Genomic DNA, 21,333 nt, shown 5'->3' with positions numbered 1-21,333 from the left:
ACTACTTCTTCAAGACTGCTTAGAAATCCACTACTTCTAAGTGCAATTTCTTTTATGGCTCAGACTTTGAAAAAAAACACTGCAATTTTACTGTGATGAACGATCAGGACTGTCTTTATGGACTGTGAGAAAATTTTAGTTTCTGACCAACGTTGTATCAATAAGTGTGTGCATTTGATATCTTTGTTACAGTAATTACGAAAAATTTTATCAAATCATTATTGGCCACTGCCCAAAACAATTTGTAAAAATGTTTTGTGGGGAGCATGGGGGCTATGTAAGTAGGCTGTTTAGGTTTTCTTATTGGTAACGCCACATAGCGCTCTGTATGAAAAATCACTGGCTGTGCTGTGCGCAGTCTGTGGCTAGTTTGCATTGTTGTATGCCATTGAAGTGTCGGGCAGCGGCAGCTGGATGCTAACAGCGCGTAGCGTTGCGCAGTTGGAAGTGAGACACCAGCAGTGGTGGACGTGGGTAGAGTGATGGCGGAGTTTAAAAATTTGTAAGAATTGGTGTCATGAACTGATATATATATTATGACTATAAAGGTAAATACATTGTTTGTTCTCTATTAAAATCTTGAACTGATATATATATATATATATATATATATATATATATATATATATATATATATTATGACTATAAAGGTAAATACATTGTTTGTTATCTATTAAAATCTTTCATTTGCTAACTGTGCCTATCAGTAGTTAGTGACTTCTGTAGTTTGAATCTTTTAGTTAGCTGCCAGTAGTGGCGCTCGCTGTATTGCAGTAGTTCAAGTAAGGAAGATTTTTGTGAGATAAGTGATTTGTGAAACATAAAGGTTAATGTTAGTCAGGGCCATTCTCTTATAGGGATTATTGAAAGTCAGATTGCGTTGTGCTAAAGCTATTGTGTGTCAGTTTAAGCACAGTCGTGTATAAATTTTACAAAGGGGACGTTTCAGCCTCAGTGAACTTCTGATGTCATCCACAAGGTCATTTATGTATATTGTGAATTGCAACGGCCCTACGACACTCCTCTGCCGCACACCTGAAATCACTCTTACTTCGGAAGACTTCTCTCCATTGAGAATGACATGATGCTTACCAGAGCCAACGTCTTGCTGCGTCAGTAACCTCCCATCATCCATATACTGGTTCCTACGGGACGCATCCTTCATTGGACCAAACAGATGGGAGTCTAAAGGTTCGATTAGTTGTGTTGAAGGATGGATGAGGAAGCACTGCCTGAGAAGTAAATTTGAATTTTTTCCCGGCGAATTGAGTATTTAAACACGTTTCAGGCTTGCAGCCGGTCGTTGTTTAATTCACTGCACGATATCTCGACTGGATAACGGCAAGCCGAATATGGATCACTCGAAGATTACTGGCAGGTGCCCAGCCGAAGTATCGTGCAATGAATTAAACGACGACCGGCTGGAAGCCCGAAATTTGTGTCAACAATCTAATGAAATTTTGTGAACTCCTTCTTGGGTGCGCAGACTTATCAAACGTCCGTTTGAGCTGTGAGATGTTTGTTTGTGATCTGTCCATCACCTCGAATGACGGAGTCCTCACGTTAGAACATTGCAGGATTTACATGTGTGCAGCCGGTCGGCACTCAGCTGATTCGACTCAGTTGCGCCACAGACGCCTTACCCAACGACTCACCATGCTTTTGTTCATTTCGAGGTCTCCGTTGACATTCTGCAAGAGCCTATGAACATCTACGATGCGTTGGTTGCGCCCCAAAAGGAAGTTAATGGCAGCTCTCTGGTTACAACGCACCTTCTTAACATATACCATTTTAAAGTCTATATATACCGTTGCCATCAATCGGAAGACCATGAAACTACAGAGGCTGAATATTCCAAAATATCCCAGAAAAAATATCGCATTTTTTTCAACCAAAATTGGTGGCGCCGAAAAAAAAAGTACGCCCCTCGTACAATTGCAGTGTGCATTGTGTACACTTTGTAAATAGCATTTCGCTCCGTAATTTTAGTAGTTCCGGCCTTCACAATTTAAATAGATTCATTCCAGTCGTCACTGCCAAAAGCTTACTGTAAATGTATGAAAGCTATATACGTAGATTTGTCTTTCTTCTGTAAGTCTTGTTTTAATTCTATTGTAATTCGTTTTCAGGTAATTTCCATTTCTCTTTCTAAACTTTGAGAACACCTGCGAAAAACAATAAATTCAGATGTTCTCTTTGATTGTATAAGAAAAATTTAACTTCAGTCTAGAAACCTAGAGCGAATGTTTAAACTGCGAGATAGGTTTCACTCATACGAAATTAATTTCAAACGAGACGAGAAGGAGCAAATTTTTAAACGACTGCACATATCGTAAGATGAGGCCAGTTCACATCGTGGTGGAATAGCTTGGGAGAGCGGGAAACGGAGTGCGGAATTTCTTCCAAGCTTAACTCGAACGGCCACTTTTCAGCGAGGAAGCCAGGTTTACGGTCGACGTAAGAAAACGAGAATTGCGCTGGCAGCTTCCCAGCCCACGTTCATAAATTTACAGATTACCCAAGAAGAAAGAAACTGGAGTGCACAGGATTGTTCAAGAAAAAAGGAAGCAGCTAAGATAAACTACAAGCAATTACACATCGTTCAAAGCTGCTTCCCGCTACTTTCTCTCACGTTAACATGGGGGCCATTGGCATCCGGCACAATCGTTTCCATTGTGTTTTATACTCAGACACAACTACGACTCTCTAAATAATGAAAAAGATGTCAACAAACTGAATACTTCACTGTATGAAATAATCCGGATTTTATGACTATTCTAAGTGGTTTCGTTAAGAATGAAGTGTATACTATTGAATACTAGCGTCTGTTGCCGGTTCTTTTCGTAACACGGCAGGAGCGTCTCTGAACCGATGTCAAGACTTGATGATCGAAGCCTGGTGTGCCCCATTGGTGATTTTGTCATACCTCGGGTAGTTGCGATGAATACGGGGATTAAAACAGAGATGCCCTCCTACAATATATCCCATCACTAAGCGTTTTAGTCTCCATGCACATAAAAAGACGAAACAACAGCAACACGTAGAGGCAATGTCTAAATAATTTCACTACCCTTAGCGGTACCTCCGAGTCCGCCAGTCAAGCATTGTTGAATTTATTTGTAAAATAATATACCATTCAGTGTTCGAAATGGATTTCAGCTATGAGGTCCATTGGCGCCGATACAATTAATATCCTCTGTGGAAACGTTAAGCCGCGTCACTTGTCGAATAAGAGAACTGGAGATAGTGGGATCAGGCACAATCATGGCAGTTGCTGATGATACTGTGGTGTTTGTCCTCACCCTAGAACAAGTCTGCGCTGCGATCTCCCGATTTCTCCTCCATGCGAAGGAAATTGTGCTGATGGTGAACGATGATAAAACAAAATATCTTCTTGTATCAGGTCCTTAGTGTCTCCTTCATTATACTGTTGTCGACGAGCGTACCTTTGAATGAGTTCAAGAATTGAAGCAACTGGGATCCAAACTGACTAATAGTAGTGAAGTGAAGGAAAAGGTCCACCATGGAATAATAAATGCCACTCACATATTCCTTGGCCTTAAGAGGAAGGTACTTCGAAAGATCTACAACACCATGGACGATAAACGGGAACAAACAACGCAAGAACAACTGTATCAGTGGTTTGGCAATACACACATAGCCCGAATATTACGGCAAAAGGGGCTACAGTGGTTAAGTCACATCCTTGGCCCTGATGGTTCCCTCTCTGACAGAGTGCTGCTTTCTGAACCTGCTGAAAAGCGCACAAGGGGACGTCCATATACGCGATAGGAAGATCGAGTAGTAATCATACTTAAACAGGTGGAACCGATTGCGGTGGAGGATGAAGCTAACGATCGCCAACAATGAGCTCTCAACCGCAGTAGATACCTCCCCCGTTGTGAATGACTAACTTCCCTTTACTAATGTGCTTATTGTAATGCGTTTCTTCATTTTTTATAGTAAGCATTTTTTAAATTTTCCTTATGTATTTCGATTTTGTCATCTGTTAACGTAATAAATGATGTTTAATACAGTTGGACAAAATATGTGAGCAATTTGCAGAATAAAGCGGGAAAAGACGAGCAAGAACTGTAATGATTGTACGATGGAATAGTGTACAGGGAGAGAGCAGAAGAGCTGGAGTCTACAGACAGGGAAAGCCCAATGAAAGGGAAGAAAAGCAGATACCCTTCTGTAAAGCACTTCTCCTCTGCAGATCTAATACGAAGATTATATGCGTGTAAGACTGCAGTACATGTTGCTAGATACCATATAAACTTTACCACTATGAACCACAGATTTCAGAATGCTATTAACATGGCATAAACCAGTCAAGGAGCACACCCAGATATAGAGCATAATTTACTCGTTGCAAATATTACTACAAGATCAAAAAATACGAAGGAAAGGACACAGATAAAGATATTGAATGTTGGGAAACTGAAGAAAGAAAATTTTGAGAAAGATAACAGTCAAAACAAATTGGAATATACAGGGTGTTACAAAAAGGTACGGCCAAACTTTCAAGAAACATTCCTCACACAAATAAAGAAAAGATGTTATGTGGACATGTGTCCAGAAACGCTTAATTTCCATGTTAGAGCTCATTTTAGTTTCGTCAGTATGTAGTGTACTTCCTCGATTCACCGCCAGTTCGCCCAATTGAAGGAAGGTAATGTTGACTTCGGTGCTTGTGTTGACATGCGACTCATTGCTCTACAGTACTAGCATCAAACACATCAGTACGTAGCACCAACAGGTTAGTGTTCATTATGAACGTGGTTTCGCAGTCAGTGCAATGTTTACAAATGCGGAGTTGGCAGATGCCAGAACTGAGGTGTCCCGACAGGAAGACGTTCGAAGCAACTGATCGGCGTCCTAGGGAGCACGTAACATCCCAGCCTATGACTCGCGACTGGGGAAGACCTAGTATGACGTGAACACCTGCAATGGACGAGGCAATTCTTCCTTGCAGTTGACGATAACCATAATGTCAGCATCAGATATGTTGCTGCTGTACAAGGTAACGTTGACCACGTCGCTGTGTGGAGAGTGCTACCTGAGAACCAGTGGTTTCCGTACCATGTACAGCGTGTGCAGGCACTATCAGCAGCTGATTGGCCTCCACGGGTACACTTCTGCGATTGGTTCATCCAAAAATGTGTCAATCCTCATTTCAGTGCAAATGTTCTCTTTACGAATGAGGCTTCATTCCAACGTGATCAAATTGTAAATTTTCACAATCAACATGTGTGGGCTGACGAGAATGTGCACGCAATTGTGCAATCACGTCATAAGCACAGATTTTCTGTGAACGTTTTGGCAGGCAATGTTGGTGATGTCATGATTGTGCCCCATGTTCTTCCACCTACTCTCAGTGGAGAACGTTATCATGATTTCATACGGGATACCCTACCTGTGCTGCTAGAACATGTGCTTTTATAAGTACGACACAACATGTGGTTCGTGCACGATGGAGCTCCTGCTCATTTCAGTCGAAGTGATCGTACGCTTCTCAACAACAGATTCGGTGACCGATGGATTGGTAGAGTCGGATCAATTCCATGACCTCCACGCTCTCCTGACCTCAACCCTCTTGACTTTCATGTATGGGGGCATTTGGAAGCTCTTGTCTACGCAACCCCGGTACCAAATGTAGAGACTCCTCGTGCTCGTATTGTGGACGGCTGTTTAACAATGCGCCATTCTCCAGGGCTGCATCAGCGCATCAGGGATTCCATGCGACAGAGGGTGGATGCATGTATCCTTGCTAACAGAGGACATTTAGAACATTTCCTGTAACTAAGTGTTTGAAGTCACGATGGTACGTTCTGTTGCTGTGTGTTTCCATTCCATGAGAAATGTAATTTGAAGAGAAGTAATAAAATGAGCTCTAACATGGAAAGTGAGCATTTCCGGACACATGCCCACATAACATATTTTCTTGCTTTGTGTGAGGAATGTTTCCTGAAAGTTTGGCCGTACCTTTTTGTAACACCCTGTATATGGCGAAGCGCAGAAGTCTCCACAAAGTGAAATACTATTTGTAGTACAACGTTGATAAAATTATAAATATAGACTTAAGACCTGAAAAGGAGAAGGAATATGGAAGAGTGTATAACAGGAAGTATGACTGATCAAATGAATGAAAGAAAGAAATTTTATCAGTCATTTTACATAGATCATAACGAGTGATAAGTGGCGCCCTTGGCGCCAGTCGCTACTCTGTATTCATTCAAGATCTCTGCGATCGGCTGTGTATCGTGTGACCTCAGTTTCCTCTTTGGTCGATTTCGGCTATTTAAGCGTACGAAGCTGTGGGGAGAGGGCTGGTTTTGGTCGGTTGGTTGGCGCTCCGGTGTGTTGTCTTGCTGTCGTCGGTCGCTCTTTGCGCATGCTCTGCCTCTTTCTGTCACGTGGGCAGTGGGGCTGCGCACGGAGACGTTCGTGCGGTCGGCGAGTGTGTGAGGGCTGATGGCCTCGTCTGTGCTGCTAAACGATGTGAACATGTGAATGTGGCTTTGAAATGTATAAGCCTGCCACAGGATACACTACGATGGGAATTATTCGGGTTCTAGAAGTCCTGCTGTATTTACGTGTATTGAGTTTCATACTGCTTGCAGTTAACGGTGCTTCCAATGTTTGGACGCATATGTTGTGTGTTTCGTATTGAGCACGGGTGCACAATTTATTGAACAGTGGTTACCTGTGTGAATGTGGTTGGCCTGTTTTGGAAGCAATTGAGATACGGGTAAGGAGTGTACATCTAAGTGACTGAACACTCCGTAATAATCACAGATTCGATTTTCTGGCTGTCTGATTGCATTTAGGTAATGTGTTCGGAGGTAAACAAGCAGGGGCTCAGTGATGGAAAAATTTATTGTGTGCCGGAGTCCTGTCGTAATGTAATTATTGAGTGTGCGTTTATGGAACACATATAACACAGTCAATTAGCTCTGGGGTTATAAGTTACGAGTGCCTGATTTGGCACTATGATCAGATAAATCACTTGCTGCTTGCAAGAACCCCTCGCTTCTAAACTGATACTGTTATTACTCAGTTTAGCCGCGAGTCCGTAGAAGGTGGTATAATTATGTGACGTACAGTATAACTGGTCAGCATTTCCACCCGGAAATGCGAGTGTGAGTCGGACCTTGCTTGATCCGCCTTGGTGGGTCGTGTCATCGGATTTCCTCCTACCTGTGCGCGGTGCCAAAAAATGGTTCAAATGGCTCTGAGCACTATGGGACTTAACATCTGAGGTCGTCAGTCCCCTAGAACATAGAACTACTTAAACCTAACTCACCTAAAGACATCACACACATCCATGCCCGAGGCAGAATTCGAACCTGCGACCGTAGCGGCCGCGCGGCTTCATACTGTAGCGCCTAGAACCACTCGGCCACCACGGCTGGCTGCGCGGTGCAGTCTTGTAAATGTCGTCCCATGCAGATTCTTCATTGGCGCATTGGTTGTCTCTGTTGGTGGAAGCTAATTATCTGAAATTCCTGTCGATCAACTTTGGGGTATCTATTTACTCGAAATTAACATTTAGAATGCCGTAATATCACTTTTATTCCTTTTAGATCAATAATGAAACACTCATGTCACAAACTACTCGTAACCGAGAGCAAGGCTACCATCCAACAAGACAGGAAGAGCTCTTAATGCCGACTGCCGACTCTGGCGCGTAGTCCGTATCTCTTGCTAGTTTCGTCACAGTTCGTGGATATCCGATCACGTTCGTACTTACTAAGATACGCATTTTTTAATGAACGGGTGTGAATTTTAACGAGGCAAAATTATAATAAATAGTTTTAAACATCCAGAGGCTCCTCCTAGTATTCATGTTGTCATACATGACTTTAATTATTAAATATAAATAAACAAAATCGCTGACTTTGGCGGCAAGATGGCGGTACTTCCCGTTACGTATATTTCCCAGGCTGACGCTTATTGCTACCGTCCAGCGCCGAGCCCCACAACACTACACGCGACATATGGTCGCTTCGTCACCTAGCCAGACATCGTGGGAAATGCTCTCCGACTCATGGCCGGCTACGGACTACAGAACTTCTAAACTATCGTGAATACATCAATAAGAGACGGTAATGTATTAAAACTGGTAAAAATGCCTTCCTCACGTAGGAGGCACCTTTCACGCTCTGGTAGTAATAAGCCTGTCTGCACATATAATGAATGCCGAAGTAGTGCAGATATTTAAATAGCTTGTGAGTCCTTTGTGGCCATATTCCTGTTTTAAAATTTTTCTAATGTTTTAAGGATTGTGTTACTGTGGATACTGCCCAGTTTCAGTGTGATTCTATGCTCAGGTTTCAGTGGTATAATCAGCAGTGCGCGTCTTCCGTTCTAGCTGGCCGTTTCACTGGGGGATGACGTCTTCGCGGCGCGCAGTTTGAATTGTAACCGATAGCGCGCTCGCTGTGTTTATCCGTAGATTCCAGTTCTTCGGCAAATATAAGTTGAGTATTTTATTATTTGTTCTAAAGGACGCAGAGGCGTTCGCCTTTCATCATTCACTGTTCCTATCAGCTTTCATTCATGCTCGATCCTAGTTTGCGCGGACCTCTGATGTGCTATTACTTGTCACTGAAATTTTATAATACCTGAAAGATGCCTCTCATTGTAGTGAGTTTTTGGTTTCTTATACAGAAAGAGAAATTGTGAGTGGTTTCTGCTGTATCTTAAAAGGTGTCCTGCTTCTCCGGGAGTTTTTCTCAGTAAACCATTTATTGTTTGCATGTTTCTTAAGATTTATGTAAAGAGGGTTTTGAAATTATTTATTGTTTGGGTTGGGCTTTCACGCCCGTAGACATTCTGTGGCAGTTTCGTATATTATTGTGGGGTAACAGCAGGTTATTGTGGTCATGCAATTGTTAATGAAAATTGTTGGAACTTACAAGCCAGAGTTTTTGTTTGATTTGTATTTATTGCGCCAAGTCACATATTAACATTACTATACTTTAATATACGCTGTCGAAGATTGGAAAAGGTATTTTAATTCTTAATTTCAATATTCGATAGTGGCGCAATCGTTTGTATGGAAAGTACAGGAGCTTTATGATGACGTGGCGCTGGAAGTGGTGAACTGGGGTAAGCCGCGACACATTCGCTCATCTCTGTACCTGTTACAAGGACACAGCGCTTGTTGCGCCTGATGACGGTACTACGGTATGTCATTGCCATCTAGTCTCCTCATATATTACCCCTGATGTGATCGTATTGTGATGACATTTTTAACAGGACGAGGTACGTGCCCATATGACAAGTATCTCAATGAGCTGTTGGTGCGATGTTGAGGTACTTCCACGGCCAACAGGAGCCCCAGGAGTTTCTCCGATTAGACATGTATGCGACCTGTCGGGACGTCTCAATTCCGATCCAGCGCCCGTATCCAGGATATCATGGACCAATTACAGAAGTTCTTTTCTCAAGAGTGGATACAACGGCTTTAAGACACCCTTCCCAAAAGAATCAGAGCATGTATTGAGGGTAGACGGGATACAGATTAAAGGGGTTCACTTTCCCAAGTACACCTGCTTGTGTGGCCGTGCGGTTCTAGGCACTTCATTATGGAACCACGCGACCGCTCCGGTCGCAGGTTCGAATCCTGCCTCTGGCATGGATGTGTGTGATGTCCTTAGGCTAGTTAGGTTCAAGCAGTTTTCAGTTCTAGGGGACTGATGACCTCAGATGTTAAATCCCATTGTGCCCAGAGCCATTTTTTTTACCGAGTTCTTTGTGAATTTGAATCAATTTTTTATTCACTACAGTAACATCATATATCCTCTCAATCAGTCGCGTTGCATTTAGTGTCCTCCTCCCATTCTGGGTGCGTCGCTGTATTTGTCATGCACTTTATATGTGCCTTGCAGCCGTGGATACACCGGTTCCCGTCAGATCACCGAAGTTAAGCGCTGTCTGGCATGACCGGCACTTGGATGGGTGACCATCCGGGCCGCCATGTGCTGTTGCCATTTTTTCGGGATGCACTCAACCTCGTGATACCAACTGAAGAGCTACTCGACCGAATAGTGGCGGCTCCGGTCAAAGAAAGCCATCATAACGACCGGGAGAGCGGTGTGCTGACCACACACCCCTCTTATCCGCATCCTCAGCTGAGGATGATACGGCGGCCGGAATGTCCCGATGGGCCACTTGTGGCCTGATGACGGAGTGCTTTTAAATACGCCGAGCAGTGATCTGATGAATGGGAAATCTTTTCCTTGGTTCAATAGCAGCCGTAGAATGTTGTTACGAGATAAAAGGTCGGTTTAAAGGAAGCCAAAGCCGTATTAAATCGTAAAATTTGAAAGAAATCAAAAACAGCGCGATGAGAGTGAGCTAGAAACGTTTAATTAAAGATAACGTAAATATTTGCTTACTGATAAGGCGCCCAGTAGCCATACTGGCAGCGAATCGGCAAGTGACGCAAATAAAGCTAAAATCGTTACACTGCGATAGACTGGAATCTAGTTCTCACATTTAGTTATCGCATGACGTCGAAACGACAGACTGAAAGAGAAAATTCAAATCGCTCAGCAGAGGGAAGATAAAGGAATTGGTACGATTCTGTACAGGATTTGCGAAAGATATTGCTCCTTTCCTAGAAGCATTTTATTGTGGCTTATTGGAGCAACTAACCTTTCCATCTGATTCGAAAAAGAAAAGCGTTTGTCACATTTTCTAAAAGTGCCATCGAAAACATGGGTATAGCTTGAGGAGTCCATATGTTACATCTGTCTGCTCTAAAAGTATATAACACGTTCTAACATTGCTTATTGTGAACATAGAGGAGAATAAATATCTTCTCTCCAGAGATCGACAGCCACGTGCAAACACAAATCTTGAGAAATAATTCGATCTCTTTGCTTCTTGAGACCGAGAGGGCAATACATAATGGCGTCTGGGTTGATTCCGTGTTCCTCCCCTAGAAGATTGAAGCAAATATATCATTTACTCCCATATGGTTGTAACGACTCCATTTCTTAAAATTAGACACAGAAGGAAATTAAATATTATTGAGTCCCGAGCTCTTAAGTGGAGTAAAAATTGAAAAATGGTTCAAATGGCTCTGAGCACTATGGGACTCAACTGCTGTGGTCATCAGTCCCCTAGAACTTAGAACTACTTAAACCTAACTAACCTAAGGACATCACACACATCCATGCCCGAGGCAGAATTCGAACCTGCAACCGTAGCAGTCGCACGGTTCCGGACTGCGCGCCTAGAACCGCGAGACCACCGCAGCCGGCTAAAAATTGAAGCTTTAGCAGTTTGAGTCAGTTGGTATACGGGAATGAGGGACCTAAAACGAAAGTCACATGAAAAAATTTGAATTATTTATAGAAAAAATCTTAAGTGTGCTCTTATATTTGATTGTTTTTAAAAGTTTCAAGAATCCGAGTGTCGTTAACGAAAACGGTCGGACGAAGAATGTATAAACGAAGAGCAAATGTTTTTCGCGGCTTCATGCAGGGCTATTTTAAAGAGAGAGAGAGAAAAAAAAGAACTTGTAAGCTGCGCTAAATTACCGAAAGTGAAATATGAGTACTTTCATATTTCATATAACCTCACTGTGTAAAATAAACAGTTGATCACTGGACATAAAACACAATATATACATCCAATAATATTACAGGCACTGCATGCACGTCGTACAACGAACTTCCTTTCCTGTCTTCAAAAAATATTAATAATAACAGCAAAGGCCGTGGCTCCATCGTCTATCAGTCGGTCCAGAATGAATACTGTGCAACGACTGTTAAAATGTCCTATTTCGTCTCGCTCTTTACAAAACGTCACCAATCGTGGATGTCGTGGATGCTGCTCACAGCACATTAGCCTCAGTTTTGCCGGAAACTGTACTACTCCCCCCCCTCCCCGGGTGGCGGATCATATGTTCTTAGCAGTGAACAAGAAACCATTTCCTAAGATTATTAATAAAAGCGATGTTTCAAATGTAATGCCTTTCTTCCATCACTCATTTAGGTTGATTTTCATTATCCTTCCATTAGATTTGAAATTAGTACCTTACTAGAGAATTAGAAAACTTATGTGACTGTAGGACTGTTACATGGTCCTCAGAGAACGAAATCGAGTAACGAATCCGAGGAATTGTAACTTCCAAAGAAACTTGCCGACAGCTATTTTTCCCACTCACCATTCGAGGAAAGGAATGTATTAGGTGATGAGTGCTATCACATTTACTTTCCACCACAGACCTTGAGGTAAGTATAGATTTAAATATTTAAAGTTAATTATCCCAGCCACATGTATCTAGCATAAAATCTCCTCACAATCGTCGTCCTCTGATACTGATTTTATCTAACATGACAGAGCTCACATCTTAACTACGGACTATCGCCCTCAGGCACAAACACGGAAGGATAGGCCTGATCTCGCGCTAAGAGGATGCCCGTCACATATTCAGTTACAAACAGCAGATCATTCTTCTTGTTATTGTTGTTCTCGTCAGTTCGACGACTTGTTTGATGCAGCTCTCCATGCTATTTTATTCTAGTAAAACTCTTCCTATTTGCATTTGAACCTGCTTATTACAGTCAAACTCTGGTCTCCCTGAACAGTTAACCAGTCTTCCTCCCCGCAACTTGCTCTAGCAAACTGACATTTCCTTGAGACTATCAACTTTCACTTCTTTTAGTGTTGTTAGATTCAGGGCCAGCTCCTTAGTAATCTGATATACCAATCTAATCTTCAGCAATATACTCTTGGACTCTATTTATTAAACATACATTCGGACTCCATTTATTAAACATACATTATACTATCTTATGTATACTGCCTGGATAGGCGGCGCGTGGTTCTGCTCCTGTGACCTGCTTTTGCAAAATAGGCCGAGAGTGAAGGACGCGAGTAGGATCACGAAAAGGTGAAGTACTTTCGTACTGCGTAAAGGTTAAAGCTCTTTTACTAGTGTATGAACATATACAAATTATAGTATTACTTAACTTTGCGTACTGATGAGCGCGTAGGTGCGAAGCCGTTCATGTGTCAAAGCTAACAGTTACTAGTGGTTGGACAAACTATCATTGAAGTAACAAAGGCGAAGTCCGTCATAGCTAGCCCCCTATGAAGTAGAAGCTAAGTTGCTTGGTCGTCTGCTCTTGATCAAAAGCGCTGAGTCTGGAGCGGCGCTCGTGGAGCTTCACAGCACCGGCCAGAGGGCGCTGTCGTCGGTATCGGCGTCGTGGCGCCATCCTAAGAACTTCTCCCTATGTCGTGGCATCGTAGCTATTGATACCTTACTTTCTTTTTATCTGTATTGTTTACCGTTCTAGATTCACTTCCACACAAGGCTACAATCCAAACATTTTCTGAAAATATTTCATAACACATAATGTTATATGATAGAAAAATAAAAGTTTGGCGTTGAGCCTTTGATCGTTATTCTTATATCATCTGTAGAAACATACATTTCTCCAAAAGAAAAAGTATCTCGCTATGCAATTTTCCTATTTTGTATTATCTCTATCTTCGGCTCGATATCTGTTTTGCTGCCAAAATAGCAATAAGATAACCTTTTGTTCCTTGTATTTTATTCCTTCCTAGAACTTCCAGAATTTTAAAGCGTGTCTTCCAGTCAACATTGCCCAAAGCTCACCCTGAATCTTCAGTTACCGTAAATTTAGTTTTGATGTATTTTCATCGATTTTCCTAGGTAAACGGTAGGGTCAGATATAACTAGTGTGTTCCAATACTTTTTGTAACCTAAAGCGATCTTCCCCAAGGTTGTTTTCCATTCTCCTCTAAATAATTCATGCAAAATAAATTTGTTTAATGTTTCGAAGCCCAATTAGCTGATTATGCAGACAGTTATCCATGAAAATCGCTGTGTAGATTCCTGCCCTTTTCAGGAACCACTGTTAGTTATCTCCACAGGCCTCCTGCAATGTGGTTGCAAATACAAAACAGGTATCTGTGTCCGTCCTTGACATACAAAACTAGACGTCTCATAAAAAAGAAGAAAAACAGTATAAGGAGAGAACTGTATACTAGGACAGACAAAAATACCATTTTTCTAAGTATACTCTTATTTTCTTCTATAGTTTCTTTCTGATGTTTGTTGTAGGCGTCCTTACATTAATACAGATGATACAGTAACAGGGTTCAGCTTTATCGCGATGCCTATCGTTGTGATAACAACGTTTCTCAATGATAAGCTTATTTTGCTCTGACATAATTTGAGATGGCACTTTCTTAGAATAGTACAGATGATATTTCTTTCAGTAACAGGGTTCGGCTTTATCGCGATGCCTACGATTGTCATAATAACGCTTCTCAATGATAAGCTTATTTTGCTCTCACGTCACTTGAGATGGCACTGTGATAGGAAAGGCACTGGACTCATACAGGGGAGGTCGATTGTTCAGATCCCAGTAGTAGTGCTTTCTATGGTTCCCTAAATCCATTAAGGTAAATGTCTGGATGTTTCCTTTGAAAAGATATAGTCGATTTCCGTCATCATCCCTGCCCAACCCTAGCCTGTATCAGTCGTAATGATTTCGTCGTCGACATCACGTTGAACTCCTATCTTTTATTCAGGTACATTAAGGTAAATGTCTGGATGTTTCCTTTGAAAAGATATAGTCGATTTCCGTCATCATCCCTGCCCAACCCTAACCTGTATCAGTCGTAATGATTTCGTCGTCGACATCACGTTGAACTCCTACCTTTTATTCAGGTACATATTTTATCACTGTACTGTAAGACTTTCATATTTTTATCTTAAGTTGAAACAATACCAATAGCAGAAGAATGCTCTAAAAGCGACAGAAATTTAATATCTTACAGAAAATTAATATGTATTTTACAATAATAGTTTTACATTGTATTTTATAGCACTGGGGACCTAGAAACGACGGAGAGGCTTCGTCCCCGCCATACCTCTCAGTGGTTCACAACCCCACAATAGGCTACAGCAGTCCACTCACTCCAACGCCTCCCCACACCGAACCCAGGGTTATCGTGCGGTTCGGCCCCCAGTGGACGCCCAGAGAACACTCACACCAGACGTGTGTAACCCCAAATGTTTGCGTGGCAGAGTAATTATGGCGCACGCGTACGTAGAGAAAGTGTTTGTGCAGCAATCGACGACATAGAGTAGCTGAGGCGGAATAAGAGGAATCAGCCCGCATTCGCCGAGGCAGATGGAAAACAACCTTAACCCCTCGACCGTGCTGTTTGTTGTGGCGAAAAGCGTCCAGTGGCGGGCTATTGTTGGCGTCGGCGCCTTTTTATTTTCAGTAGCTGGAATGTGTTTGGGAAAGTGCCGGCCTAGAAAACGTGTTGGGGCTGAAACTTGGCATGGGCGTCCAACTTTATTGTGCTCAGAGGACTAAACAACATGTGCACTGCATTTTTCCAGTAAACTTTCGATTAGACGAATCTGAATATCGAGTCTTTTCCACAAGTTTTTTACATATAAAGTTGGAATTGAGAGGTGTCACGTCGACGAAATGGCTTAATATAATATTTTCGCAGGCGGTTTCTTGTGGCAATATAGTTTGTCATGTACTGGTTAGCTAAATCACCGACGCCCATTCTGTCATTGTGTTTCAGTATAGCTTCAGGCTTTCTTTTTACTGTTCTCCTCTTCTCATTTTGTGAGTTTATACATCTTTTTTATCTGGCCATCGCATCTCCATCAACTTTCCTGAATAAACGGTCTTACATTGACCGTTCTCGAGTTTTCCCTCCCTCAAAGCTGCTGGCATTTCTTTTCTGTTCACCATAACCGTTCCAATACAGACAGAGCTTTTAGATACAAGGAAATCTAACAGCTGGGGACATGGATAGAATAGATCGGTAAAAACCGTATATCCCTTGTCAAAATACCCGTCAAGTAACGACACAAAAATGTTCGACGCTGAAGGATATTCAGTACCTTGTGGCTCAAACACTGTGTCTTTTCCTGTGTAAATGATAAATCGACACAAATAGCCACTTTTTGCTTCGCACAGACAAAATAACTTAATTCCAAAACGATCACGTTTCGATGAAATATAGAAAGCCACCCTTTCCAAAGTAGGACGGATTTATCATGACAATTCTTGTTCCGTAGTATAAGCCTCTTCATTTTTTTTAAATACTCAATGACTGGTTTGAGTTTGAACAGTTTGGAAGGAATTCCATAGTCTTGTGAATACAAAGTATTGTCATTGAACTGTGTGGTTTGCCACATTTCCTGTTTTTCCCTTGGTTTACTTCTACTTGGAATTTACGCGCTTTCCTAGAGGGCGTTGCGGAGCCTCCGAGAGCGCGCTGCTAGGCGCTGTGAGGAGGCAGTCTGTGCCGTGCCGAGGGCGGAGGTGGTAGTTCAGACGATCGTTCTGCAGCGGGACGCTCGGTCCCTCTAAGCTAGGTCGGGATGGGCCCAAAAACCCGGGGCGTGAGGGCATGGACAACATTCGGTTTCCGTTCATGGGATGAGGAAGCTATGAAGAAAAAAGAAGAAGAAGAAATTTGGCTGTGGGCCTTCTACAAGCCGTTGTTTTCCCACGGACGGTGTAGGTCACTCTTTGGATAAGCACGTAGTAAAGTGTTAAATAACCTTGTACTGTCTGGAGGAGAGAGAGAGTGAACTGCAGGCAATTAATTTTATATATCTGATGCGAGATTATGTTTATGTTCGCCAATATGATTTGTGTTTCAGTACGTAGGCATGTTTAACTTGAGTCGTTGTTACTGTCTATATACAGGGTGCGTCAAAAAATGTATACACATTTTGAAATTACATAGACAGTTTATTTCCCATTCTACAACGTTAAATATTTGTGAGTAAGTAATGTTATGTTTCTTCAACAGGTTGGAGCAGTGGCAGGGAAGTAACTGCAACATGAAGGACGTGCGTTTGAGCTTTGAAGCGCACAACTTTGGGAATTTAGCTGCGGTTCGAAGACAGTGGAGAAGTGAGTATGGTACAGAACCACCTTCAAAGTTAACAATTACACGTCAACGAGACAAATTCGAAATTAATGGAACAATGTGTGATGTGCATAAAGGTCGATCAGGGCGACCTCGTACAACTACAAGTGATGATTCCACAACTGCGGTCTTGTAACTGTTTCAGCGTTCGCCTCAAAAATCCTCGAGGCATGCGTTACGTGAGAGTAATGTAAGTGCTAGTAGTGTGCTACACAATCTGAAGAAAAGCAAGTTTCGTGTGTACATTCCAAGGCTGGTGCAACAGCTAAGTAACGACGATCTAAATCGAAGGTTAGAATTTTGTGAATGGGTTCAAGAGATTGTGAGACGTGAACCGGGATTTGTGGGTAGCATAATTTGGGCGCATGAAGTCCAACTCAAACTCAATGGAACTGTCAATAGGCACAATTGTGTGTACAGGGCTGAAGATAATCCTCACATTACAGTTGAAAAGGCTGTGAATTTGCCTGGTGTAAATGTGTTGTCTGGTTTTTCTGCAAGGGGATTCATTGGGCCTTTCCGCTTTGAAGGTACTGTTAATGGGGAAACGTACCTAACAATGCTGACTGACCCCATATTCCCTGTCATTCGTGCATTATACGGTAATGATGAGTTTTATTTCCAACAATATGGCGCCCCGCTGCACTATCATAGGGACGTACAAGCATTCCTGGATCACAATGTGCCAGGCCAGTGGATAGGACGCAGGGGACCAATCGAGTTTCCTGCACGCTCTCCAGACATCACGCCACTGGATTTCTTCTTATGGGGCACAGTAAAAGATGAGGTGTACAAACGTAAACCACGTAACCTGGACACACTTTGGAATGAGATTCAGGCGGTGTGCGCAGAAATCTCATTGGACACTTTGGTACGATGTGCGGAATCAGTGGTGACTCGTACTCAGAAATGTATTGATGCTGAAGGCCACCAGTTTGAACATTAATCACATTTGTAAAGTACATTTATTTTTCCAATTGGACTTTAAGCTTTCCATTTCCAGAAATTTAACGTTATAGAACGGGAAATAAATTTTCTATAACTCTTCAAAGTGTGTATACATTCTTTTTGACGCACCCTGTATACTTGTGTTAAGGAGTTTAGTCCCCCTCGCATTTAAGTGTTTTATTTAATTATATTTAAGGTAGTGCTAGAGTTCTACTTGGTAATCCGCCTAGTCGCGGCTGATGTCGGTTGCTCGGTCTAACTGAAATGTTGGGCCAATTGGCCAGAGACCGTTGTTAACTTGCCCTCCTAAGCTCCGTAGTTCCGTATTGATACTTCGCCGGTAGCTCTGCCGGAATCTCATTTGCAGAAGTTACTAGTTCTTGTGAGCGCAAATAAAGCTACCTTTGCATCTGTAATTTTCGTCTGCTGGCTAGCAAGCTTTGGTAAATTATTAAAAATCGCCAACTGGTCTTCATCCAACCTAGCGGCTCGTGTTAGACGAGTTTCCTTTCCAGTGCAGGTAAATGTTTCCTCCTCCTGGTGGAGCCATCCTCTTGCCGGAGACACGCTGGGGCATAAGAGTTGCCCGAGCGTTTATTGCCGCTTCTATTCCAGGAGAATGAAATAAGAGGTTAATTATCCACTCCACCATTATTCCCAAGAAAGGCAAATTAGAATAGTTCTGGATAACCTAAGTATTGTACACTATTAAGATAGTTGTAGGTTTGGAGAAATTGCTGTTGGTAAAATTTATCCTTCTGTGTCGGTAATCCGGCGTATTCCACGATACTACATTGTTACAGAACTGAAAGATTTAGTTTTGATACATTTGCTGAGACGTGAATTAATTATTTGCTATTGATGTTAATTCCTTTAAATGAATCTTCTTCAGTTTGTGATTATAATTCTTAATGAGTGATCGTCATTAATGGTGTAACATTTGATGTATGTCTGGCCGTTCCCTATGTCACTTACTGACTTCATCAGAGACTGAAAATGTGATCCTTGCTCAAGTTTATAGGACTTTATTAACCGTTGATCTTTATAGTTTATGATGTTAAATGTATATTTGTTGAAAAGGAATAATCTTAGATTCCTATTGTTTATTAAGTAATTCTTAAGTTATATGGCAAATATTAAGAGTGCAAATACTCTCTCCTTATTACACTTGCTTGTTTCATCGTTTGCAGTGAAGGGTGTGACAATAGATGTAAAATCTCAAGAGAAGCGTTGGGGCGACTTAATCCTTTACCTTATCATTACCTTTAAAGATAACTGATTGTATGTCGCTTGTTATTGCAATTTGTTGGGAGAATAGTTTATTGATTGGCCCCGTAGAAAGAGTTCATCAGTCATTGAAGTGAAGGAACTCCAAGAGGAGACTAAATCTACTTTCAGACATAATGTTTCGGAAAACTGGAGTTTCAACAACTTCTTTTCTCGAATAATACATATCGAATTCGGGTTTTTGCACAATTCCTTGGAGAAATAGCAATGCAAACAACAAATAGAACTCTCAATTATTTGTAGGTAGCCAGTTGTGCACACGAGACCTTTCCTTCAATTTGTCTGCATATGAACTTTTAAATTGTTCAGCATATTTGTTTCACTTGATAGAGTTGTTAACAAACTGTCGTCAAAAAAGAAGATAAAAATATTTAATGGATATGGAGGACCGTCGAAATTAAGTTTTACTCTTGGAGTGCCTATGAAAGGAAACTTACTCCTATCAGAACCATATTTAACTGACCAGGATCTAGGAGAACTAGTGTCAGACGTTTTTGTGTCACTATCATTGAAATTTTCATCACTGTCTTCCCCACTGCTCGAAAAAGTGTCACTAGACCTCTCATTATCACTTTGGTTTAATAATAGTTCAATGTCTTCATGACGCAGTGACGAAGAAGATGCTCGCTTCGATATGTATGCACTTGGAAAATTCTATTGTCCCACAAAATATCTTGTTTCACTGAAGAGTGCCAACAAGCTCCGTCGATAGAACTTCACACTGAGCACAGCGACTCTAGCGGCTGTTAATAGACATCAAAAAGAATTTCGTAGGCGGCCGACTGCACGGCCGAGCGCCGTTCGTCGAGCACGTACCATAGCGCCAACAGGCGGCAAAACTCAGTTCGACGAGCACGCCCGGCAAGAGAACGCAGTTCGTCGAGCACGACGACATCGCAGCAATGGCACCCGAGCCCAGTTAGTCGATCACGGTCGACGGGTTAAAAACCATCCAAGGGCCGACCGGCACACCCGACCTTGACACGAATCCGCTGGGCGGGTTCGTGCCGGGGACCGGCGTGCTTTCCCGCCCGGAAAGCTGTGCGGAAGACCGCACCGCTAATCGGGCGGGCTTCTCTTACATACTTCGTAAACTAATTACTTAATTCTGCCCCTTGTATGCGGTCATTGCAGATGGTAAGTGTTTAGGACAAGGGACTTCAGTTTGGAAGGGTTGTGTTTAACCATTCTTCTGGGCATCCAGGTTTTGATTTTTTCCCTAAATCGCTTTCGGCAAATGCTACAGTGGTGCCACTGCAATAGGGCACGGCCTCATTCCTGTCTGGTCGACTAAATCAGGACTCAAGTCTCAAGTGACGTTTCTTTTGACGCTACATCCGATCTTAATCTTCCTTTCTCGTCCCCTGTTCCATATGTAGAAACTTTATCGATTACAGGTGTAGATAGGAGAAAAAAGCAACTTTTGTGCATCGAAAGGACAAGCTATCGACCCATAGAGAAACAAAGTTGTAGTGTGTAACTTTGAAATCGGAACGAAAGAGGTGTATCCCTAAAACCGTCCAGAACGGTCCTGTACAGTACTTTGACATCGTATACAGTCTGTAAATTTCTTCTATCATACAATAGTTTTCTGAAGAACTTCAGTGTTTCGCGACGGGTGATGAGTAATTCTGTAGATGACGAAGAATTTATAGAGATTCACTTTCGCTGTGGAATGTATACTCGTGTACAAATTCGCAACCTCATATTCAAAGTTTCTGATAGGTCTTTACGATTTGACGTAAAACATACAGATACGAACTGAGAATAGCGTTCCTCTTAAAGGATTTGTTTGTGTGATAAAACTGTTTTTCCTATTTCGTATCAATTCAAATGTTGTTTAGCAAGCAAGAAACGTTCTGATGTAGTATTTTTCGTTTGTATCCGCATTTTAGGTAAAAAAAATGTCATCCTTGGTTGGTCGAAGGTTTCCAGATGATACTGTGAGTACAATGTTGTATTGTTACGTAAACAAATTATAGAAGGAAAGAGAATATTGTGTATTGTAAGCATAAAATGTGCTTGCCATTAGCCAAAGGAAAAGTCTAACATCCCATGTTGCAATTGATTTCATCTAGCTTGTAATTATACATTTGTCGTTCCTTTAATGAGACTAATTTTATCTGA

Source organism: Schistocerca gregaria, chromosome 1 (genome assembly GCF_023897955.1).
Source record: "Schistocerca gregaria isolate iqSchGreg1 chromosome 1, iqSchGreg1.2, whole genome shotgun sequence".
NCBI lineage: Eukaryota > Metazoa > Arthropoda > Insecta > Orthoptera > Acrididae > Schistocerca > Schistocerca gregaria.
Note: the sequence above shows the minus strand (reverse complement) of the source record.